The following is a 26,081-nucleotide window of genomic DNA, read 5'->3' on the forward strand; positions in this document are numbered from 1 at the left end:
GGAAGAAGTCAGTGTGTGGGTCCTTCTCTTACTGCAGAGTACTAAGGGAAAATACATGGTTCTTCAAGGAGTACAGACTTTGCGCCTCCAGTTTCCCTTTGGCCATACTCATAAGTCCAGGGTGAATCTCTGAAAATCAAGATCTTACAGCCCCATTCCATACTCTTTGTCACTGCTTTATTGACAGATGGCTACAGAAAGTACCACTGGTCTTTAGTGGGAGTCTGAATGAACTAGACTGGGAGTAAGGAAGTAAGCTTTGTGCACCAATGAACAACAGCTCCTCCAATGTGTACTCACATCACATTCACACCCACCCACAGAGGATGTCTGGCACCATAACTTAACATTTCAGCTCCTTCAAGGCAAGGACTGACAACCCTCCTTCCCCACCTTCCAGCTTGAGCCTTCCCCTGTCATCCTTATCTTAGGAAGGGTCATTGCCATCTATTATTTGATCAATAAAAACACCTAAGAATTTGGCTCCATGGTCTTCTTTCAACTCTCTTTCCACAAAGAATCCATGGTCGGATCCAAATACACCCCACGCTCCTCCATGGAAAAGCACCATCTTCTCTCCCCTTCTCCTCCGAGCTGCCCCTGTTTTCCCTCCTCCAACCACTCACTGTACAACAGCAGAGTGACCTTGCCAACGTGAGTCCAGTCCCATTTCTCCACTGTTTAAAGCTCGATCACACTGCCCATCACCCCTACAGTAGACCCACACACCTGCCACTCCCTTGCTTTCCAGCCTCATGCAAGCATCATTCTTCCTTGCTTGGTACCCAGCCAGCTCCCTTCATTACTGTGAACACACTGTGACCTTTCCCACGTCTGTTTGTACTGTTCCCTAGGCTTGAAATGCTCATCTTGGCTCTTTATGTGACTACTTCCCTCTCAGCCATCAGATTTTAGAGGCAATGCCATCCTTTCCAAAGTAGCCTCTCCCAGTTACTATCCTCTCACTGCCCTGTTACTTCCCCGTTGGTCATTATCTTGCTTAGTTGTGTGTTCACTTCTCCATTGCCTGTCTTCCCCAACAGAATGCAGGCTGCGTGAAGGAAGGACGCTTGTTAGTCTTACTCACCTCTGATCCCCAGCCTGTAACACAGAGCCTGGCACATAGTAAGTGCTCAATGCGTATTTGTCAAATGAATGAATTGTCTGTTCCCTTGCCCTCAGTGTCCAACATGCTTGGAAAATAGCTATTGATTGAACAATAAATATATAAGTGAACTGATAAATATGTATGTATTTTGATTGTTCATCCTACTGCAAATGCCCTCCAAGCATGGTGAAGCAGCACCTGGGCACAAGAACACCTGTTCCCACCCTTCCTCCTGGTTCTGCTCCCGTGGCAGCACTGTTTATAAGCGGGTTCCCTTTGATTATCTCCAGGACAAGAATGAATCATGTGTAGGTAGAAGACATCATGACTGTGGAATCCTGAACTCTCTCTTAGCTTGATGTTTTATTTGTTTCTGGAAACAAGAGCCTGTGGATGGGGACCCTGAATGAGAGAAAGTTCTGATTTTCCTTGTATATGGTGTAGATGAAAATGAAAGTGAATCCCTGACCTGGTCATACCTCTGACTAGGTTTTCTACTCCTGTGCATTTTCTCCAGTTGGGGAATTCTGTGAATTAGTGGGTCTCAGGGAGAGCCAGAGTGTGAGGCCAGAGCTGCCTGGAAGCTTGTCAAGTGAACCACCAGGGGAGGTAAGTGGCGATGGGAATGGTCCCCAGATGAAGTAAGGGGACGTGCCACTTAGCCACCAAGATCTGCCTCCAGATTTGCCTCTTGTCTTCCCTTCCAGGGACTTGGTCTCTAGCCCTGACCATCCTCACCTTCCTTTGGAGAAGGCTCCTCCTAAGACTCATGGTAAAGTAAGACATGTCCCTCCAGATCTGACTCCCACCCCACAGGTCCCAGAGACCAGCCTGGATGAGAAACAAGAATGCCCTCCTGACTTTCCAGAGCTCCCCCTCCTCACAGCTGGGCACTGGGGCCTGTCCATGGAAGGAGCCATCTGGGCACACCAGGAAGGGTGGCTGTTCATAATCCTGCATCCGAGTATTCTGTCCAGTTAGTGAAGCTGGGCTCCTCCATGGGAACCCTCACGTGTCTGTCCTCCCAGGCGCCTCACTCTGAGGGAGACTTGCTCTCTCCACCAAGGGTCAGACTCCTGGTTTGTGTCCTGAAGCTGCTTTGCGTGTTCATACTTCTGGCTCCTTTGGTGTAACTCACTGCTGGTGAAAACTTGGCACACTTCACATCTCTGTCTGAGTAACTGCTTTGTTTTAAATTTTGGGACATCTGAAAAATCAAGTGTTAAAATGCGTGTGTGTGTGTGTGTTTGAAAGAGCATATGGGAAAATCCCTTTCCCTTGGCTATTTATAACTCTTCTGAGGCACTAAAAGCACAATGGCCATAACTCTCATCCATCCAAAAAAGTGCCCAGCGCAGCACTTTCTTATTTTATACTTCCTTGCTCTTAAGTGCTCACTGTTTGGATTTCTGATCTGATAACTTTATTTAAAAATTGAGTTTTACTGATGAGTCACAGAGATGAAATATACAGTGTGGAGAATATAGTTAATAATAATGTAATATCTTTGTATGATGATGAAGGTGATCAAAAGGTACAAACTTCCAGTTACAAGGTAAATATAGGAATGTGATGTACAACATGATTAATGTAATTAACACTGCTATATGTTATATATGAAAGTTTAAGAGAGCAAATCCTGGGTTTTCATTACAAGGAAAAAAAATTTTTTTCTTTTCCCTTTGTTTTGTATCTACATGAGATGATAGATGTTCACTAAATGTATTGTGGTAATCATTTCATGATGTACGTAATTCAAATCATTATACCTTAAATCTATAAATCTATATGGTGCTGTATGTCAATTATATTTCAATAAAACTGAAATAAAATGTTTTTAAAATTTAAAAATTAAAAAAATTAAAAAAAATTGAGTTTTACTTAGATTTCACACTCATTTGAGCTCTTCCTCTGGCCAAGGACTGTGACCTCTGTGGCTGCTTCTCCCGCTCTGTAAAGCTGGACCAGAATAGCGCCTGGTCCCCGTGGTGCTGCAGGGTCTGGTCAGAGACATCTATCATCATGTCACAAGGGCCACTCCAGAAGACCCTAACATCACAGAAGATATGTCACGTGGTTCGTGCAGGGTCCTGCACTGTCTGACACCTGGCTGTCCCTTGCACTTCACCCTCTGCCACTCAGCAGAAGCCTGGTACCCACAAGGTGCTCTGTAAATGTTTATCGAATGACATTCCCAGTCTCCTCTGCTCTTTCTGTTGCCCACATTCTTTTTTTTTTTTATTGAAGTATAGTCAGTTTACAGTGTTGTGCCAAATTCTGGTGTACAGCATAATGTTTAAGTCATTCATATGTATATATATTTGTTTTCACATTCTTTTTCATTATATGTTACTACAAGGTATTGACTGTGGTTCCCTGTGCTCTACAGTATAAACTTGTTGTTTATCTATTTTATAGATAGTAGTTAGTATCTACAAATCCACATGCTTAAGATTCTCTGGCTACATCATGTTCTTTCATGAGTTTGAGTCTTTGAACAAGCTCTTCTGTCTTCCCATGTTGCTTTAAGAATCCACATTTTCCAGTTTCACAATCATAATGTAACAGGGAAGAACAAGTCTGACTCCATATTGGATGTTTCTTTTACATTCACCTTTGTATTCTATTGCTTTTGCTGCAAGTTAATCACTAAAAGGATGTTGCCTGTATGCTTAAGTTATACATAATGGCCCATCTCTGGGAACCCTACCTCCCAGGTAATGGACTTTAAGCTAAAATACCTTTGTTTAGCTCACGGGAAACATCCTGACCAGGCCCACCTGTGAATGCCTTCAGGAAGGAAGAAATTAAAACATCCCCTCTGGAGGCTGACTGGAAACAGGAAATGTTTGACTTTACTCCCTCCCCTTTCAGTATAAAAGAAGCCTGCATTCTAACTCAGGCAAGATAGTTCTTTGGGACACTAGTCCACCATCTTCTTGGACTGCTGACTTTCTGAATAAAGTCGCTATTCCTTGCCCTAACAACTTGTCTCTCAATTTATTGGCCTGTCATGCAGCAAGCAGCAGGAGCTTGGATTCGGTAACAGTAAGTTAGGCCCATGTGTTTATCTTTGAAATGAAGAAATTGGAAAGAGTCTGCAAAGCAGTTGGAAGACTGAAAATGATGCCATAAATAGTCCCAAGACAGCAAGGAAATTTTGGATAGGAGACTGATGGCATTGGAGCCAGTGATCTCCAGATTTCCAGAATTCAGCACTGAGAGGGAAGGGACGGGTTTCCCCAGAGAGCCCGTAAACCACCCAGCTTAGAGCAGCAAGGCTGGAAGTGCTGGGGACCATGCAGAAAACAGGGTCAGAGGGAAGGACTTTGGGGACTCTGCTAATGGCTTGCTGAGCTTCCCTTTTGTTCAGCCTGTGTGTGGAGGAGGAGGATGTGTCTGCAGGCTTTGAGTCCCAGTGGGCAGGGGCACAGGGAATCTTGGCTGACTCTGGTGTGTACCATAAACCAGGAAACACCAACCCTATGACTTGGCCCTGCAGGGAACCCCTAATTCTCCCAGGAGATGAGGAAGATTGGGTTAATCTATACCTATGCAGAAGGGAAGATGTTTAAAATCTACTAAGTGAAAAAAACAAGTCACAAAAATTATTCACATATAGTGCACATGCACACATAATCATGCACACTCCTTGAAGAATAGTCACCTCCACATGAACACAGGAGTCAGTAAGTGGACATTCTCTTACAGGTGCTGTCTTATTTCTTGTCCTGTGTGGTGGTCCTCTGATTACTGAGGAGCTGGCTGATTGTGACTCACCTGGTGGGTTTATGCTCCAGGAAGCTAATCCCCAGTCCTCTGCCAGCACATTCCACATCTCTGTTCCCCATCCAGGGTGGTTCCATTCCTGCCCTGCAGCCTATCTGCTTCCTAGGATGTCTATGGTTTCTCAAAAGAATCAACAGATTCTTTGTAGGATATTTTCATTTCATTGAACTTGGTTTGTTGGAAAAACATTTGACTGACAATTGAATTTTAAGTGAAGTATTATTTGTGTCAGTGAAGGCTTCTTAGGGTTTTTTTCCTACTTCTTTAAGGGCCTGCAGAACGAAAAGATTTTGGATTTTCTTTTTAAAGTTAAAAAGGACCCAATCTCAACCACCACATCCCTGGCCTCTTTCTTCCAGCCTCTGAATGACCTCTGCCCTGTACTAGTACAGGGGTTGGGATGACAGTCTTGCCTGCCTGGTTCTGGGTCACAGGGGATACCAGGCTCTGAGGACTGAGTCACAGGTTCCAAGAATACCCCTAGGGAGACTGGCACCCAACCAATCATTTGTCTGACTTGGCTGCAGCCCCAGGCTGCCTTCGAGGTATTTAGAGTACAGCATGGATGCCTCTGACATGGCCCCAGATATGAGAAAAAAAATACATAATTTCTCAGGGACAATTCTCAGGGGCAAGTTCAGTGACGCTCAAGTGGTGCCAACAGAAAAGTGTGCTCGCCTCTCCCTAGAGCATCCTCCACTCCCAAGAGCCCATGGGACAACTGCAGGCATCACTTCCCGGGAACTACTGCTCAGAGGACACAGGGACAACCAGAAAGTTATCCTGCTCCTGTTTTCTATAAAGGGGTAGGCATCACCTGAATTCACACCATCCCAAGATGATCACCACTAATAGTCTTGACCATGTAAGTGGTCAAAATTCATCCTCACAGCCACTCTGTGAAGTATTCTTATTTTTATCTTAATTAAAAAAAAGAGCAAATTGAAATGAAGAGAGTTTAATGACTTGTCCAGGCCACAAAACTGCTAAGTGATGGAGCTGGGATTTAAAGCTAGGTAGAGTTATTTCATTTTTTTTAAATCAAAGTTATAGTCAGTTACAATGTGTCAATTTCTGGTGTACAGCATAATGTTTTAGTCATACATATATACATATATATATATTTTCATATTCTTTTTCATTATAGGTTATTATAAGATATAGAATATGGTTATCTGTGCTATAAAGGAGAAATTTGTTTTTTTTAAATCTATTTTGTGTATAGTAGTTAGTACTTGCACATGTTGAACTCCCAATTTATCCCTTCCCACCCCCTTCCCCTTGGTAAACGTAAGTTTATTTACTATGTGAGTCTGTTCTGTTTTGTAGATAAGTTCATTAGTCTCTTCTTTTTTCTTTCTTTCTTTCTTTTTTTCTTTTTAGATTCCATATATGAGTGATATCATATGGTATTTTTCTTTCTCTTTCTGGCTTAGTTCACCTAAAATGATGATCTCCAGGTTCATCCATGTTGCTTGCAAATGACATTTTATTCCTTTTTATGGCTGAGTACTATTCCATTGTATAAATATATCACATCTTCTTTATTCATTCATCCGTTGATGAACAGTTTGTTTCCTTATCTTAGCTATTATATATAGTGCTGCTATGAACTGAGGTGCATGTATCTTTTCAAATTTGAGTTCCCTCCAGATGTATGCCCAGGAGTTATCCAAATTTATCTGTCTTTCCTATGGCACTGCAGCTCCTTTGTTTGACTACAAGGGTCCTCAGGTTACTGGAATTAAGAAAAACCTTGGCAAACATGGACAAAGGACTAGGGAGACACACCAGGCTCTACTGCCACCACACTCTACTTGACTATGATTGATTTCACCTGTATTTGATATTCTTTTATACTATTTTAATATCACCTATGACTTTATGTATTCCTTCTAATTTTTTTAATCTTTTATTTTCCATTTCCCTTAAGTGTGCAATGTATTAATACACTTTTATCTCATTTAAAAAATCTATAGATTGGTTGCATAAATCATGGGTGTACACAGGGTTGAATTTCAAACATTGTAGATTAGCTAAAGCCTTCTTCAACTATCAATTTCAATCCCAACTTCCTCCAGGGAGATAACTGTTAGGGTTTTGTGTGCTCCCTTCTAGATTTTTCATTTAGATACAGAATGTTATTTTGTGGTTGAATTGTTTTTAGTCGGCCTTTTAAAACTATAAAAATATTTAAAGCCAAGCATTGTCACTGAATTTCATGGTTTTTGTTGTGGGACATAGATATTGGTATGAAACAGCCTCCTTTTCACTGAATTATAAGTAATCATCTATATGTAATTTCCCTTTGATTCAGAGGATAGCTTAAGGACCTCTTTTTGAATTTTCAGATGGTATATTAGTCATCTTTTGGTTGTATTTGATTTTGTTGAATAATGACTATGGACACTAGTCTGTAACCCTTACTTCTGGAAATTCATTGAGATTTTCTTTGTGATCAATTGCATGGTTTGCTTTGGTAAATATTTCATGGAAAGAGATAAGAAAACATTCTCTGTAGGACTATAATTCTTTCCTATATATTCACAATCAAATTCCCTTGATTATTATTAAAATCTTCTTTACTTGAACAGAAAGAAATATATCAAAATCTTCTATGATTGAACTACTTTTAAATATTTTAAAAATATTTGCATAAAAGGTTATTTTATTTATTTACTTAACTCCTGGGTTGTTTGGTATTAAAAGGTTAATGACTAGTATACATTTTTATGGATTTTATCTTTTATTATTGGTGCTATTATCATTAATTGATCAATTTAAAGTTTTTGCCTTTAACTTCTACTTTATCTGGTTTTAACATTGAGTAACCCTGTTTCTTTTGTGTTACAGTCTACTTGTTATGGTTTTGCTCATCCCCTCATTTTTAATCCACCTTTATCTTTTTTTTTTTGCCATTTTTAACATTTTATTTTGAGATAATTATAAATTCATTGGAATTTGCCGAGATAATACAATGAGGTTCTTTGTACCCTTCATCCAGTTTCCCACAATGGTTACATCAGGAAATTGACATTGATGCAATGTGTGTATGGTTCTATGTCACTTATGGCAGGTATAGTTCATCACCATAAACATCACCCCTATGTTGAACCTTTGTACTCATCACTACTGCCCTTTGCCCCACCACCCCTAACCCCTGACAGTCACTAGTGTGTTTTCCATTTCTATAATTTTGTTATTTCAAGATTGTTGTATAAATGGAATCTTACAGTATATGACCTTTCCAGATTGACTTGTTTTCCCACAATTCCCTTAAGATCCAAGTTGTGCATGTATAAATAGTTCTTTTTTTTTTTTTCCTGCATAGAATTCCATGGTATGGATGTTTCACAGTTTGTTTAATCATTCACTGATTGAAGGACATTTGGGCTATTATAAATAAAGCTGCTATAAACAAACATGTATAAATTCTTGTGTGAACGTAAGTTTTTATTTTATTGAGATAAATGCTTGGGAGTGCAACTACTAGATTATGTGGTAAGGGTATGTTTAGTTTTTTCTTTAAATTGCTAAGTAGTTTTCCAGAGTGGCTGCACGTTTCTACATTTCCATTAGCAATGTGTGAGAGAGTTTCTTTACATCCTTGCCACCATTTGATATTGCTACTATTTTTTATTTTAGCTGTTTTCAGAGGTGTGCTTTATATTTCAAAATGGTATTAATTTACATTCGGCTACTGGCTAGTGATAGTGAATATTTTTTCATGTGCTTGTTTGCCTGCCAGATATCTTCTTTGATAAATGTCTTTTGCCCATGTTTGAATTTTGAGAGTTGAATGTTGAGTTTTGAGAGTTCTTTATAAATTCTAGATACGAGACCTTTGTCAGATGTGAAGTTTCAAAATATTTTCTCCGAGTCTGTATCTTGTCCTTTCATTCTCTTAACAGGACCTTTTACTGAGCAAAGTGTTTAATTTTGGGGTTCAATTTATTGATTCTTTTCTTTTATGGATCATTCTTTTGGTGTCATGTCTAAAAACTCTTAGATCAAGAACCAAGATCAGGAACTGATGTTTTTTTTCTATTCCACCTTCTAAAAGTTTTATAGTTTTACATTTCACATTTAAATTTATGATGAATTTTGAATTAATTTTGTATAAGGTGTGAGGTTTAAGTTGAAGTTAACTTTATGCCTAGGATGCCCAATTGTTCCAGCAGCATTTATTTACAAAGATTAATTCTCCTCCATTGAATTCCATTTCAGTTTTGTCAAAAATGTGTTGGCTAAACTCTGTTAGCCTATTTTTGGGCTTCTTATCTTGTTCCTTTCATTTTTTTCCCACATTTTTTAATTGAGTTATAGTCAGTTTACAATGTTGTATCAATTTCCAGTGTAGAGCACAATTTTTCAGTTTTACAAGAACATACATATATTCATTGTAGCATTCTTTTTCTCTGGGAGCTACCACAAGATCTTGTATGTATTTCCCTGTGCTATATAGTACAATCTTATTTATCTATTCTACATATGCCTGTCAGTATCTACAAATTTCCAACTCCCAGTCTGTCCCTTTCCACTCCTCTCCACCTTGGCAACCACAAGTTTGTATTCTATGTCTATGAGTCTATTTGTTTTGTGTTTATGTTCTTTTTTTTTTTTTTTTTTTAGATTCCACATATGAGCAATCTCATATGGTATTTTTCTTTCTCTTTCTGGCTTACTTCACTTAGAATGACATTCTCCAGGAACATACATGTTGCTGCAAATGGTGTTAAGTTGTCAGTTTTTATGGCTGAATAGTATTCCATTGTAGAAATATACCACTTCTTCTTTATCCAGTCATCTGTTGATGGATATTTAGGCTGTTTCCATGTCTTGGCTATTGTAAATAGTGCTGCTATGAACATTGGGGTGCAGGTGTCATTCTGAAGTAGGATTCCTTCTGGATATATGCCCAGGAGCGGGATTCCTGGGTCATACGGTAAGTCTATTCCTAGTCTTTTGAGGAATCTCCATACTGTTTTCCACAGTGGCTGCACCAAACTGCATTCCCACCAGCAGTGTAGGAAGGTTCCCTTTTCTCCACAGCCTCTCCAGCATTTGTCATTTGTGGATTTTTGAATGTTGGCCATTCTGACTGGTGTGAGGTGATACCTCATTGTAGTTTTGATATGCATTTCTCTGATAATTAGTGATATTGAACATTTTTTCATGTGCCTATTGATCATTTGTATTTCTTTCTTGGAGAACTGTTTGTTTAGGTGTTCTGCCCATTTTTGGATTGGATTTTTTTTTCTTATTAAGTCATATGAGCTGCTTATATATTCTGGAGATCAAGCCTTTGTTGGTTTCATCGTTTGCAAAAATTTTCTCCCATTCCATAGGTTGTTGTTTTGTTTTTCTTATGGTTTCCTTTGCTGTACAGAAGCTTGTAAGTTTAATTAGGTCTCATTTGTTTATTCTTGCTTTTATTTCTATTGCTTGGGTAGACTGTCCTAGGAGAACATTTTTGAGATGTATGTGAGATCATGTTTTGCCTATGTTTTCCTCTAGGAGGTTTCTTGTATCTTGTCTTATGTTTAAGTCTTTGATCCATTTTGAGTTTATTTTTGTGTATGGTGTGAGGGAGTGTTCTAGCTTCATTGATTTACATGCTGCTGTCCAGTTTTCCCAACACCATTTGCTGAAGAGACTGTCTTTATTCCATTGTATATTCTTGCCTCCTTTGTTGAAGATTAGTTGACCAAAAGTTTGTGGGTTCATTTCTGGGCTCTCTATTCTGTTCCATTAGTGTATATATCTGTTTTGTACCAATACCATGCTGTTTTGATTGCTGCTGCTCTATAGTATTGTCTGAAGTCTGGGAGAGTTATTCCTCCAGCCTCTTTCTTTCTCTTCAGTAATGCGTTGGCAATTCTAGGTCTTTTGTGGTTCCCCATAAGTTTCATCATATTTGTTCCAGTTCCGTGAAATATGTCCTGGGTAATTTGATAGGGATTGCATTAAATTGGTAGGTTGTCTTGGGCAGCATGACTATTTTTAACAATATTGATTCTTCCTATCCAGGAGCATGGGATATCTTTCCATTTTTTAAAGTCTTCTTTAATTTCCTTAATCAATGTTTTATAGTTCTCCATGTATAAGTCTTTCACTTCCTTGGTCAGATTTATTCCTAGGTATTTTATTACTTTGGGTGTTATTTTAAAGGGGATTGTTTCTTCACTTTCTTTTCCTGTAGATTCATCATTAGTGTAAAGAAATGCAAGTGATTTTTTTATGTTAATCTTGTAACCTGCTACCTTGCTGAATTCTTCAATCAGTTCTAGTAGTTTTTGTGTGGACCTTTTAGGGTTTTCTGTATACAGTATCACATCATCAGCATATAGTGACTCTTTTACCTCTCCTTTTCCAATTTGGATCCCTTTTATTTCTTTCTCTTGCCTGATTGCTGTGGCTAGGACTTCCAAGACTATTTTGAATAGGAGTGGTGATAGTGGGCAGCCTTGTCTTGTCCCAGATTTTAGTGGGACGCTTTTGAGTTTTTGACCGTTGAGTACTATGCTGTCTGTAGGTTTGTCATATATAGCTTTTATTATGTTGAGACATGTTCCCTCTGTAGCCACTTTGGTGAGAGTTTTTTTATCATAAATGGCTGCTGAATTTTATCAAAAGCTTTTTCTGCATCTATTGAGATGATCATGTGGTTTTTGTCCTCTGTCTTGTTGATGTGATGTATTACATTGATTGATTTGCATATGTTGAACCACCCTTGTGTCCCTGGGATGAACCCCACTTGGTCATAATGTGTAATCCTTTTTATGTGCTGTTGGATTCTATTTGGTAATATTTTGGTAAGGATTTTTGCATCTATGTTCATCAGTGATATTGGTCTATAATTCTCTTTTTTGGTAGTGTCTTTGCCTGGTTTTGGTATCAGGGTGATGGTGGCTTCATAGAATGAGTTTGGGAGTATTCCCTCCTTTTCAATCTTCTGGAAGAGTTTGAGAAGGACTGGTATGAGTTCTATGTATGTTTGGTAGAATTCCCCAGTGAAACCGTCCTGTCCTGGACTTTTATTTGTAAGGAAGTTTTTTTTTTATCACTATTTTGATTTCATTTCTAATGATCGGTTTGTTCAAGTGGTCAGCTTCTTCTTGATTCAGTCTTGGTGGACTGTATGTTTCCAGAAACGTGTTCATCTCTCTAGGTTATCCATTTTGCTTCCATATAGTTTTCCATAATATTCTTGTATGATCTTCTATATTTCTATGGTATTTGTTGTAATTTCTCCACTTTCCTTTCTTATTTTGCTTATTTATGCTCTCTTTTTTCTTCTTTGTGAGTTTGGCCAGAGGTTTGTCGATTTTATTTACTTTTTCAAAAAACCACCTTTTGGTTAGATTGATTTTTTCTATTTTTAAAATCTCTGTTTTATTTATTTCCTCCCTGATCTTTATTATTTCCTTCCTTCTGCTGCCTTTTGGCGTTTTTTTTTTTTTTTTTTTTTTTTTGTTTGTTTGTTTGTTTTTTCCCCTCTTCTTTTTCTAATTCTTTTAGCTGGTGGGTTAGATTGTTTGTTTGAGATTCTTCTTTTTTTTTTTTTTTTTTTTTTTTTTTTTGAGGATTGTTCCTTTGATTTATGTGTCAATCCTTCTGAAAATACAACATATTCTTGAGTAATAAAGCTATATCATATGTAGAGAAATTTCTCCCATTGATTCTCCTGTTTCAAATTTGTTTTAGTTATTCTAGTTTCTTTGCATTTCAAAAAAAAAACTTTTGAATATGGTTGTCTTTATCTACAAAAACTCTTGTTGGAATTTGATAGGGATTTTATTAACCTTGTTCATCAGTTTAGGGAGAATTGATATCTTTACTATGTTGAGTCCTTCAATCCATGATGAAGTGTGTTTCTCCCTATATTTAGCTTATTTGAAAAGTTACATTCATTAGTGTTTTTCAGCATGGAAGTCCTGTACATGATTTGTTAGATTTACATCTAAGTATTTCATTTTTGGGGGGAGCCCTTGCAAACTGTATTTGTAACTTTTGCTTTCATGTATTCATTGCAGGTTTAAAGAAATATGACTGATTTTTTGGTATTGATCTTTTATCCCGTGACCTTGATAAGCTCACTTATTCCAGAATTTTGTCTTATTTTGTTTGACTCACAGATTGATTAGAAGTATGTTGTTTAGTTTGGAAGTGTTTGGAGATTTTCTTATATCCTCTTTTAAAATGAATTCTACTTTGATTCCATTGAAATCAGACAATAATCTCTGCATAATTTAAATTCTTCTAAATTTGTTTGTTATGTTTGCTTTATGGATCCAGCTATGGCCTATCTTGGTATACGTTCTTCAGATTCTTGAAAAGAATATATATTCTGCTATTTTGGGATGAAATGTTCTATACATATGTCAATTAGATTCTGTTGATTGATCATGCTGTTAAGTTCTTATTTATTCTTGCTGATTTTCTGTCCAACTGTTCTATCAATTGTTGAGACCAGTGAGGGGATGTTGAAGCCTGTAACTATAACTGTAGACTTGTCAATTTCTTCTTTCAGTTATATCAGCCTTTGCTTCATATGTTTTGCAGCCCTGTGGTTTGGTATGTACACTTTAGGATTGTTAGGTCTTCTTGGTGGGTTGACATTTTTATTATTATGTATCTCTCTATCCCTTGAATTTTCATTCTCTAAAGTCTACTTTGTCTGGTATTAATGTAATCATTCCTGAATTCTTTTGATTGATATATGCATGATACATTTTTTCCATCTTTTACTTTTTTTCTTTTATTCTTTTTTTTTTTAATTTTAGTAAAAAGAGACTTTATTTGAAAGGATTATTGCAAGGGGGAAAGGGATTATTGCCATAGGGAGCATGCAAGTGTGTAAAGAGTTGGGCAAAAAGTGTTTCTTTTATAGAGGAGTAACAAGGCTAGAGAATTTTTTATGCTGAGCCCAGTCAGTTTTCAAGAGAGGCTATATGCTGGCCCAGGCTGAGAGTGGGCCAAAATTCAGAGGCCTAGAGGAAGGAGAGAAGCTTAACTATAGTTTGGTTAGCAAGCATTATATCTAACTGAACAACAGGGCTGAAACAGGTCAGCTAATCTTTTCAGGCAAAGAATGAGACTTTGTAGGTTCAATGTCTAGCCTGTCTTTGGTCAGCAATGGGGCATCCTTGAGTGTTACCTTAGTCATTTGGGAAAGGGTGTTTTTTTGTTGTAAGCTGTTTTCCATGACTTGAAAGGGAGGGAGATTTCTCCACCCTCACACTTTTCAGGTAGTATTCAACACTGTCAGTGGTAAAATCTCCAGGATCCAAAGTCACTCAATTGGTGACATCCTCAAAGGATGTTGATAAGTGAGTCATTCTTTCCATATCCTCACAACTGACAGTATACTGAGCACCCACTTTTGGAAGTCTGGCCAGAGTGCTCCTTCCCTTGATGGATGAGGTCAGAGGCATTTCATTGATTTATGATAGACTCTTTTAGATTCCAGTGCCTCCTGCTTGGTCATGGTGTGTTTGCTTCGGAGACTGCCATCAGCACTGTCACAGCCATCCTGTCATTTCACCTTGTAAACCACAGGGATGTGCTCATATTCACCGTGCTTTAACTTGTACTTACTTCTGTTGGGCCAGACAATAAGCTGGGGAGGGACAGAGCTCTCAGCTGGCATCCTGATTATTCTCCCAGCATCCTGATAAAACCTCCCTTTGAAAGATGACAGAAGGCCCTGTGGACTCACTTCAAGTGGTCATTCTACCTTCTTCATTTCATCTTCCACTTCCTCTTCAAACTCAGAGTCTTCTGAACCCTCAGGAAGCACAATGTTCAAGGCAGCACTTTTCTTCAACAGATAGACTGCCAACATATGAGAAGCTGCTCAGGTCACCCTTTACTTTCAAACTACCTATGTCGTATCTGAAGTGAGTTGTTTTGTAGATGGTATATAAATCATATTTTTTTTGTTTAGTCCGCTCTGCAAATCCATTTTTAATTGGTGTATTTAGACTTTTTATATTTATGATAATTATCGATATCTTAGGACTTAAGTTTGCTATTTTATTTTTTTGTTTTACGATTGTTCTGCCTTTTTTTTTTTTTTTTGGTTTCTTTTGTATTTACTTCCTGTGGGAGACTTGACATTTTTTAGAATTCCCTTTGAGTTCTCTAAAGTGGTTTTCAATGTATCTTCTTATATATAGATTGTTTTAGTGATTGCTCAGGTATTACATTATATTATGTGCCACTTCTTTCTGGCCTCAGTGGTTTCTGATGAGAAGTTTGCTGCCATTTGAATTGTTTTTCCCCTCCAGCTAACTCATTCTTCCTCTCTGGTTGCTTTTAAGACTTTTCTTTAAGTTTCAGAAATTTGGCCACGGTGTATCTTGCTATGAATTTGTTTGGTTTTACTCTGTTTCTGTTTGCTCAGCTTCTTAGATATGTAAGTTTATATATTTTTCCATGTTTAGGAAATGTTCTGCTATTATTCCTTGAATACTTTTTGAGTTCCAACTCTTTTCTCCTCTCTTTCTTGGACTCTATTGACATAAATACTAACTCTTCAGTTATAGTCCCACCTGTCCCAGGATCTCTTTTCTTTTTTTTTCCAATGTGTTTTTTTTTTTTTCTGTTGTTCAGATTTGATAATTTTTATTTACCTTCAAATTCACTGATTCTTTACTCTGTCTTGTCTACTCTGCTGTTGAGCTCATCTGTTGTATTTTTGTTTCTCTTTGTGTATTTTTCCTTTCTAAAATTCCCATTTTGTTCCTGTTTACATCTTTTAGTTTTTACTGAGACTTCATGTATGCATTTTCATTCATTTCAAGCATCTTTGTAATTGCTCCTTGAAACATTTTGATGAGGGCTGCTATGGAATCCTCATCAGAATATTCCAACATTGGTGTCATCTTGAAGTTGGTGTTTGTTGATTGTCTTTTCTCATTTAAGTTGGGATCTTCCTGGATCTTAGTGTACATAATAGAATCCTGGACACTTTAGCTATTATGTTATTAGACTCTGGATATTTGTTAAATCTTGTGTTTTTGTAGGCATCCTCTGACACAACCTCAGTCATGACTGGGAAGGGTGCTCCTATTGCTAGGTGGGCATTAAAGTTCAGGCTCTGACGTGGTGTCCATGGACTCTGAAGAGTGGTAAGGAGCTCATTATTGCTCAGCAAAGATGAAATCTCATGCTTTCTACTTAGTTTACTTTTCCATGATCAGGAGGTGTTAGGGGGAGCCTTATTACACTTGAGTGAGAGTGGACATGTTGGCTGTCCACTTAGCCTGTGCTGGCAGGGGTTAAAGTGGGGCTGCAGTCTCTTCTATGGTGTTTTCCTGGAGTAAAATGGTTATTGTCAAAAACTTCTCTGTCTTGTTATGCTACCCCAGTTCTGGTCCTTTGACTATAAAAAGGCTTTCCTTGGGGTGCCCTTGTTTTCTGCACCTGCATTTCCAGATTGTTGTCTTCTCTAGAACCCAGTCTGGGATATGTGAAACCAAAAGAAAACCCAAGGAACTCACCATCAAATCATGTTTTGGTTTCTGAGGTTTCTAGCTAGTTTGCCTTTTTTCTCTCTACCTGTCATGTTTGTTTTTATAATGCCCAGATTTTTAGCTGTACTCAGCAGGAGGAATAGGAATAAATATATTTACTCTATCATTGTGGAAGTCCTCTATTATTTTGTTTTTAATGTTTTTTTTCCTAAATAGCTTACTACTCAATTTTAATTTTATATTATCCAAATGTCTTTATGCTTGGATAAGGAAATTCAGCTTATTAAAATTGATTTCAAAGACAAATACTGATCAGTCAATTTCTTCCATTTTGCTTACTACCTTTGTACTTAGTCATGATTTTTTCCTTAGTTTGTTGATCTAGTCAGGTAAAGTTTTATTCTTCTGCCCTGTGACTGAGTCTCTCTACCTTGGATATTCCCTTATGCATCTCCATTGCGCTTGAAGTGGCTTCTCATCTAAAGGGTTCCACAGCTAATGTGTGCAGAGTTCTACTGATCTTCTGTGAGATTTTGAGATCCTGGGGCAGTTTTCACCTAGGAGCACAGGGGCTGTGGCTTCTCCATCAGTTCTCTGGAGCAGGTCCGCATTCTTCGGCCTCTCTGAGAGAACACCAGAAAGCTAAGTTGTGGAGGCAGGATGCAGAGGAGCTGGCCCACACTGACTCTAGGGGTCTTCGGATGTAGCTGTCTTCTCTGGGTGGGATGAAAGTTCCCATCACTTAATGCAATGGCAGCACTAAAACCTCACACCATCATCATCTGATTCTGTTCTGTATTCAATGAACCCACTGATCCCAGCCCCCACCTGGAGATTCCACTTTGGACAGGAAACATAATTTCAAAGAAGGCTCTCTGGCCTCAAGCTGGTTCTTTTTAAAAGGTGACATTAGGGCATGACCTAAAATCTCAAAGAATCTCAAATGTCTGTCTTTTGGGGACTGGCCTTCTTTATCCATCATAATGGTTTGGTGGATGGAGATGGAGTGTCTTGGGCCTGGAGCCACCTGGACTGATAGGACATTGGGTTAATTGTTTCCACCTGGTATGTGTCTGTCATTCCTGTTGTCTTCTAAAGGTCCTTTGTATTTAGGCCACAGTTGGTGAAGAAAAACAAAGACTTGTGGCACTTTTTCATTTTTATTTTTTTTTCTGAAGGAGCATGACCTCTTAAAAGGCCATGCCTCACAAGTCCGATATTCACCCAAGTGAGATCAGGATACAAGGGGTTGAATATTAGCTAGGTGTGTACCCCATCTAATTCTGAATCTTCCTTAACCTTTCTGCGCCCCAATGTTCTTCTCGAGAATTCATTGTCAGCAATTCAAGATTAACTAAGGAATCATATTGAAAAGTATCCCAGCATCAACAAAGAGTTCATGATATCCATCTTGCTCATCTGACGTGGTTATCATTTTTCTGTTGGGTGCAATATACAAGAGACTGCTCCCAAAATGTGCTTTAATGCAACGAGTCTGCTTCATCTCCATGGAGTCCATTTTCCAAATATAAATATCCCATGTATAAGGTTTATATGTATAAATATAAAATTTAGTTCTTGAAGAATTTTTAAATCTTCATATTTTATGGTATCAGCCCTCTAATTTCACAGTAGGAAAATCTCAGACCCAAAGCATGACTATGACTGTCCCAGGATCTCCTGGTCCCCAGCTTTTCTCCACACCTAGGAGGACACTGGACTTTTGGTGCTACCTGGTTGACTGCAGAGCTGTGAGGGGGACACTCAGATGGAGGGTTGTGAACAAGACAGTTTCACATCAGGAGAATGCCACTTTCCCTCTGCCTGATTCCTCCCCTCTGAACTGTCTCACTGTGTTTTGTCTATGATGAGAACTTTATCCTTTGGACCATTTTATGTGCTCTCATTCAGTGATTAAGCACACTCTGTTGAAAATTTGCTTATTTATTCCACACCACTCCTTCCACAGATATCTATCTATCTATCTATCTATCTATCTATCTATCTATCTATCTATTTATCTATCTATCCATCTATCTTTCTATCTCTCCTTTGGTTGGAAATACATCAGTGAACAACTCAGACCAAATTCCTTTCCTCATGAAGCCTTGCACTCTCACTGGGGGAGACATAGTACACAGAAATAAATGAGGAAAATGTAAAGTATACCAAGTGGCGATATGCGTTACGCAGAAAATTGTCAGGGAAAGGAGACGTGGAGGGAGAGCTGTGATTTTAAAGAGTTTGCTCAGAGAAGTCCTCGTGGAGAAGGTGGCATTTAAACCAAGAACTAATGGGAGTAAGGGAGGAAGTCCTATGCAGAGCCAGGCAAAAAGCCTCCCTGGCAGGGAAAGCAGCAAGCACCAACTCCCTGAGCTGGGAGTACTCCTGGGATGTCAGGAAGAGACCATCATGAGTAGTGCAAAGTGGGCAAGAAGAAGAGTGGTAGGAAGTGAGAAAGAGGGTCGTGGGATGGGTGCTTGGGGTGGGGAAGCAAGAGCAGACTGGTCACAAAGACCTTTTAAGAAACTGTAATGACTTTGACAGTTATTCTGCATCTAATGAGGAGCCACTGAAGACTTTTGAATGAGGAGGGACATGGCCGGGTTCTTGTTTTAACAAGTTCACTCTGGCTGATGTGTGGGATTTAGAGTGAAGGGGGTCAAGGGCAGGGATACCAGTTAAGAGGCTACTGCAGAAATCCAGGAAGAGGTGGCAGTATCTGGACCAGTGAGGAGGTGATGACAAAGGGTGAGTTCCTCGAAGTATTTTGGAAATAAACATGAGAGGCTATGCCAATGGATTATGTGGAATGTGAAATAGAGGAATAAAAAATGACTCTGAAGGGTTTGATGAGCAAGAGAAAACTCATTTTAAATACATGAAATTCAGGGTGCAATAGGCCAGACGCAGATCAGCCTGGAGTGCTGTCCCAGGGACAAAGCACCATCCTCATTTCTGCCCACATCCCATTGTCTGAGATTCAACCTGCTGATCTAATCAAACTCCAGAGGAGTTCTGGAAACACATCTCCCAAATGCTCAAGGAGAAGAAATGTTGTGGAGAACCCATGACATGGCCTTGCCACAAATGTCTTGGTGAAACATCACATGTTCAGATGAGGGAACATTATGCAGCCATGAAATGTGCTTCCCAGGCTGATCTGTCCCCTCATCAGTGACGGTGGATGGCAGATGGCAGATGGAAGCAGCCTGGATCTGAGAGTTGTTGCTTGGGGGAAAAACTGCTTGGAGAGGCTCAACATAACATCAGACTCTGAGTAAGAAATAAACCTTGGTTGCGCTGAGCCACTAAAATGTCAGCATGTCCTTGTTACTTTGGCAGAGCTTAGCATATACTAATAAATTGGCACATTTATTGCATAGCTGAGTTCATTTTCAATATCTTATTTTACAATAGAGCTCCCATGAACATATTAAAGCACACATTTTTGTTTATATCTCTGACCAAAATCGTTGAATATATGTTCTGATTTTTGGAAAATGTAACCCGTACACCTCCTTCCTGCCCCCTCCCCCTCCATGTAAAGTAGTATAAGAGAGTATCCATTAGAACTTGGCTATTTTTAAATTGCTATTTTTAAAAATTATGTTAATTTTATAGATTGCAAATAACATCTCATTGTTTTAATTTGCATGTTTTTGATTTCTAATCTGGTTGAGAAGATCCTTTCCTAAAGCCTCTCTGGGAAAGAAGATGCTACTGGATGACTGAAGGTCCTGGGTAAGAGCATCTTCTCACTCCGCTGGTGTTTGTGCATCTTCCGTACCCATGAGCTAGGACTTCTTTAGTTGAACTCTGCCCATAAAAAGAAATGCCTTTGGAGTTTATGTCTTACAGTTTCAGGTGTTCCTCATTTAATTGGGATTTGCTTTATTGTGCTTCACAGATATACTTAAAAAAATAGATTAAAGGTTTGTAGCAACCTTACATTGAGCAAGTCTTTTGGCACAATTTTTCCAATAGCATTTGCTCACTTTGTGTCTCTGTGTCACATTTTGGTAATTCTCACAATATTTCAAAATTTATTATTATTATTATATTTGTTATGGTGATCTGTGATTGATAATGTTTGATGTTACAGTTGCAAAAATGTTACAACTTGCCAAGGGCTCAAATGATTGTTAGCATTTTTTAACCATAAAGTATTTTTCAACTGAGATAAGTACACTTTGTTTTTACACCTAATGCTATTGCACACTTAATAAACTGCAGTATAATATAAACATAACTTTATGTTACTCAGGGTCCAAAAATTTGTGTGGCTTGTTTTGTTGTGATACTTTATTGCCATTTTCTGGAACTGAACCTGCAACATCTTTAAGGCATGCCTATTACTGTCTTGTCAGTGGCTGGGATAGGCAGTGCTGTGTCTAGATGGAAATGAAGATACCCATTATTCCCATTGTATGTCTCTATAAAAGAAAGAGAAACTCTCTTGGTTTTCCAGGGGGAAGCCCATTAGTGATTCAGGAAAGGCTTAATGGGACTCCCACTGAAATACAAAGAACTCATGAACTATTGGATGAGGTGAACAGATGCACACATCACAGCACACCCCGCAATGTGCTGTGAAAGAGTCCACCATGGAGTTGCAAGAACACAGAGGACAGGGGCCCTTTCTGCCTGAGGGGCTGGGATGTTCCAACCAAATCTTGTAGGTGATGTTCCAGATGACACCCCAGCTTGATCTCTGGTCCAGGTCCCGAGCTGGGTCTTGTCTCCCATGACAATTCCCACAGCAGCCCCTCTAATGGAGTATACAAGCCAGGTTTCCTGTGCTGAAAGGTGATCAAATCAGACAAATTGTAAATTTACAAGTGTTGTTCTGTCAGCATGTATATTTTTATAGAAAGGAGCAAGTCTCCACTGAGCTGGCCAGATAATCATCTCTGCTTTCCCTTACTTGTTCAGAACTGTGAAAGAACGCCTTTGGCAAGGACCTGGTTTTAATCACCTTTGGTTAACACAGAAGCTTTTGAAGGCGAAGGTACTTTTTGTAAACTGTGGCAGGGTCCCAAGGCATTAACATTTCAGACCTTTCCCCAGTATGTGAAATGTCTAGCGCAGGGCCAAGGTATCAAGCCTGTGGAGACAATCCACTTACTGCACAGGGAGTTACTTTATTCCTCTGGCTCATTTCTCAAAGACATGTGGTTTTTTTTTTTAATTTTAATTTTTTTCATTTTTGAAAAATTGCAGGCCACGCAAAGCTAGAGACTTCTGGGTCCAAGGAATGTTTCAGCTTGCTTTCATTTAGGTCATAAGGAAGGCTTTTAGGAGAGATTTAGAGAAGCCAGAGATCTTCTTGGGAATGGTCCCAGAGATGATTAAGAGCCTGGAAAGATGGAGCTTAGAAAAAAAGCAAGAGGGTTTCAGTAATTTCACTAGGGACAATGGAGAAAGTCACTCTCCCTCAAGAAAACTCAGAGTTAAAATGCAATCAGTGCTCCCCTGCCCAGAGGTTGCACTGGTTGCTGCATAGTTTGGTTGAGGATGTAGGTACCTTGGAGCTTGCAGGCAGGAAGTAAGGCTGAATCCTACAGGTGTTGAATACCAGGAATAATACCCATCCTTTGTTCTGGTTCAAGTATTAACTGCTTTACAGGCAATGTGGGTTGCTGATACCTGACTTCTAGGGATGGGGCTCTGAAGATTAAAGAAGGATGAGAATGAGATGGTGGATGCTTGATATTTTGCTTTCAAAATTCCTAACTTGGAACATATATCTCTGGTTGGAAAGGACCTGAGTAAACACTGAATGAAAAAGGCTCATGGAGCCTGGACTTGACTCAGAAAGTCCTAGTGAAAATATTCTCTCCATTCCTTCCCAAGGTCAGGCAGTACCAGGCCCATGTTGACTGACTGAGCCTCCAAGTCTTTTCTCACTTCAGGAGAAGGGGTTCCCCTTGGAAAACATAGCTCTTGCTTGGAGTTTATCTTTGGCTTGATCTTCCTAGAGCTCCCAAGCCGAGGATGCTCATCAAAAGTGAGGTCTTGATGAAGAATCTTTATCTGATTTGCCTTACATGGATGGACGTTGCTGGACCTAGTGGATTCTGCAGATTCCAGCCCACTCAGGACTGTCCAGGAGAGCTGATTCACAACTTTGAGTTTTCCACAGAGCAGAAAGCTTCCCTTTAAAACAAAATATAACAGAGGCTACCCTACTGGTGAGAAGTAGGAGAAAATATTCAGAGAGAGCTGTCCATGAATGTCATTGGGAACCTAAAGACATCTGTGTTCCATGTAGTGTGTGGTCTTCCCAGGATCACTTGGCCTCAAAATGTCACTTTCAGAAGGACACCTAAGGGGGAAAAGGAGGCCCCAGCCCACCACCCATCTCCCTGGATATGGTTCTGAAGGCTGGGATGGCTCTCCAAGATCTTGCTGTGACCATCACACAGACAATACTTCTTAATCAGTCATACATTTCTTCCCAGAATTCTGAAAATCAAAGCCACCTGGAATGAGATTAAATTCTGCTCCATGTTCAAATATGTGATTTGACTGCCACTGGAGGCTGGTTTCTGTGTTAGATGGAGAAGTCCAGCCAGTAAATGTCTAGAACACAGCCTGGAGGGCAGGGCCGAGTGTTCTACGAGGTTATGGACTGTGATGACAGCTGCTATGTGAGATGTGACCCATGAACACTTGGAGATTCTGGCACACTGGGCAATCACTTCCTCTGACCCTCCTGTGGGCCTGGTGGCAGCTGCCCAAGGAGCCACAGTTTATACTTCCGTTTACTTCTGTCTGCCTCTGACATCCCTGCATGTGCCCTGAGCCCAGGCCTGTGGTTGCCTGTTTATGGTCTAAAACAACTTTAGTTTTTGCTCTCAATGGTAACATTTAAAACTTTATTTATGTACTTTTCTAGAGTAAAATAATCTAACCACATACCAAAATGTTTTGGAAAATAGAGGCAAGATGAAATTATCACTCTAAATCTCATCACAATAAACACCATCATCATTTCTTCCAGAAATTTGTCTTATCATAATGGTTCTCATATTCAATGATTAGTTTTATATCTTTGATTTTATTTAATATTAAATTATATCTTTCATGTGGCTCTATAGTTTTGTTGATCAGTACTTTTGATTACTTCCTAATATTCCATGTAAGTATGTGTCATTATTTATTCTGCTTTTTCATCATATTATGAGAAATACAGCTATGATAAACAGCATACAAGTATTTCTTTTCTTTTTCATATTTACATTAGATACTAAGGCCAGTACAAACCTTTGTATTTGCTATAATATATTTTGGCAGATTTCTTTAGGAAAAGATTGGACCAAAGTTTACAAAGTTACTAGAAAATATTAGAACGCAAAGCTCAGAGCCAGTTTTAGGTTTATTTATGAATTAACTCCTTATTAAGCTACTTAGGCTAGAAAAAAAAAATAACACTTCTGGTGTCTATAACATTTGAAAGCTCCTTCCAACATAACATCTTTTTTTTTTTTATTTTTGAAGTATGTTTTATGTATTTTTGTGGGGGGTAATTAGTTTTTTTTTTTTAATTAATATTTTTAATAGTGGTACTGGGGATTGAACCCAGGACTTTGTGCATGTTAAGGACACACTCTACCACTGAGCTATACCCTCCCTGCAACATGACATCTTGAAGGTCTGAGACCAAGTCAGACAGTGGATCATTTACTTTCTTCTTTGCTTTGTGGGCTTCCTTCTGCATCGTGGGGAGAGTGTGTGCCATTGGCCAGTGGTGAGCCCTCCATGCACTCTTCTCTCTGCCTGTCTGGCTATCTGTCCACATTTCCACCTACTTTCCTTTATCTGCCAAGCCTCAGGAAGGGTCAAATGTTGTCCTATAGCATAGCAAAACACCACCCATCCCAAATAAGTGTGATAATGAAACATGGGAGAAATTAAGACGTTTAAGTCAGGAAACTTTGTGGTCCGTAGACCTCCAGGGAGGGTCACAGAGCTGATGTGAAGTCCCCTAGTGGCCAAAAAGGAGACTCAGTCACAACTAGTTACAAGAACTGCAGTGTCCCTGAGGCAAAGCCAAGCCATCTGCTCAGAAAAAGCACTACAATGCTGGGTACAAACAGGAGACTTTCCTCATGGTACCAGCGATAAGGCTGCAGCGTATCATTATGGGCTGTATCCATCAGCACATGTAGCACACCTGTCAGAGGCAGTTTCCTGTAGGGCCCCAGGTGTGCATCATGGCCCAGCCCAGTGCTCAAGTCACTAAACCAGTATTTCTTAGGGCCTTGTGCAGAGGAGGAGATACCAATGGGAGCAGGTGGGGCCAGGCTGATGGTGGCAGAGGGGAGTGTCAGCTGATTTGGCCCAATCCAGGAATGAATCTTTGAGTATCTGGAAAAATAGAGCAAGAGTCTCTAAATTCTCCACAAACTTTGCTTTTCTCAGCCATGTTTTGAACGACTCTGACCGGTAGTGAGGTTATAACCATGGGGTTTGACAGGCACCTAGGTGGTCAAATGGAGGCATGGAGACAAGCAGCCTCCATGTGGGCACAATTTCATATCTTCTTGTCAACATCAGGGATGCAAAAGATGGTCCTTGTACAGAAGAAATGTGCTCCTTTCTGTTCAAAAGTGAGTCAAGGGAGAAAAACATAGTTAGGGTCAAATTTCTCCTCAAAGGAAGTGAAAAGAAACAGTAAAGAGCACAGGCGAAAGAGTTAGCTAGCCCACATTGCTACCGAGTCCAGGCTTGTGCTGCTCGCCCACGTGACAGGCCAATAAATTGAGACAAGTTGTTGGGCCAAGGAACTTTATTCAGAAAGCCAGCAAACTGAGAAGATGGTGGACTAGTGTCCCAAAGAATGATCTTGCCCAAGGCAGAATTCAGGCTTCTTTTATACTAAAAGAGGGAGGGAGTAAAGTCAAATATTTCCTGGTTCCGTTCAGCCTTCGAAGGGGTTGTGTTCATTGCTTCCTTCCTGCAGGCATTCACAGGTGGGCCTGGTCAGGATGTTTCCTGTGAGCTAAACAAAGGCATTTTAGCTTAACACTCATACCTGGGAGCTGAGGGGCCATTATGTATAATTTAAGCTCATTGACAACATCCCTTCAGTGATTAACTTGTAGCAAAAGCAATAGAATACAGAGATTAAAGTAAGAGAAACAGATCCAACATGGAGTCAGATTTGTTCTTCCCTGTTAGAACATCAGTGGTTTTCAGGGTGTGGTCCCTGGACCAGCAGCATCAGGATCACTGGGAACTTGTTAGAAATGCAGATTCTCAGGCTCACTCCAGGCAAGCCCAACACTCGGCACCTTGACCAGACTCCTGTGAATCTGATGTCTGCTAAATTTGAGAACCACTGGCCAAGATTCTGAGGGGGGATCCATTAACTTGGCCCCTGGTGAGTTGGAGGAGGGAGCAGGGTGGAGTTGAAAGTACAGTGAACGTGAGACCTGCCACCTGGGTTCCATCCTACATGTGATGGGAATTTGTGGTGTAACCCTGAGTAGGCTGGATTCAGCTGCCTCATATGAAAAATGAGTCTATTGGTCTCTAGAATTTCCTTACTCCACTGTGTTGTTCTGAGAAATGAAAAAACCCTTTGGAGACTATAAAATGCTATCCAAATGTAATTTATGTTTTAATTAAGTGTTTAAGACTACTAAGAATCAAAGTGAAAAAATATAGCTTCACTTATTTTAAAAGAACAGTGTACT

General features: G+C 39.5%; 1 long non-coding RNA gene across 1 annotated transcript; it reads left to right on the forward strand.

Annotated features, from left to right (window-relative positions):
• Window positions 1-18,601: 18,601 nt before the first annotated feature.
• On the forward strand, window positions 18,602-25,782 carry LOC116667245. Its single transcript, XR_004324058.1, has 3 exons — window positions 18,602-19,029; window positions 20,760-20,762; window positions 25,771-25,782. It is a non-coding gene; the product is annotated as an uncharacterized LOC116667245 (long non-coding RNA).
• The last annotated feature ends 299 nt before the right edge of the window (window positions 25,783-26,081 follow it).

Source organism: Camelus ferus, chromosome 11 (assembly GCF_009834535.1).
Source record: "Camelus ferus isolate YT-003-E chromosome 11, BCGSAC_Cfer_1.0, whole genome shotgun sequence".
In the NCBI taxonomy this organism is placed as follows: Eukaryota; Metazoa; Chordata; class Mammalia; order Artiodactyla; family Camelidae; genus Camelus; species Camelus ferus.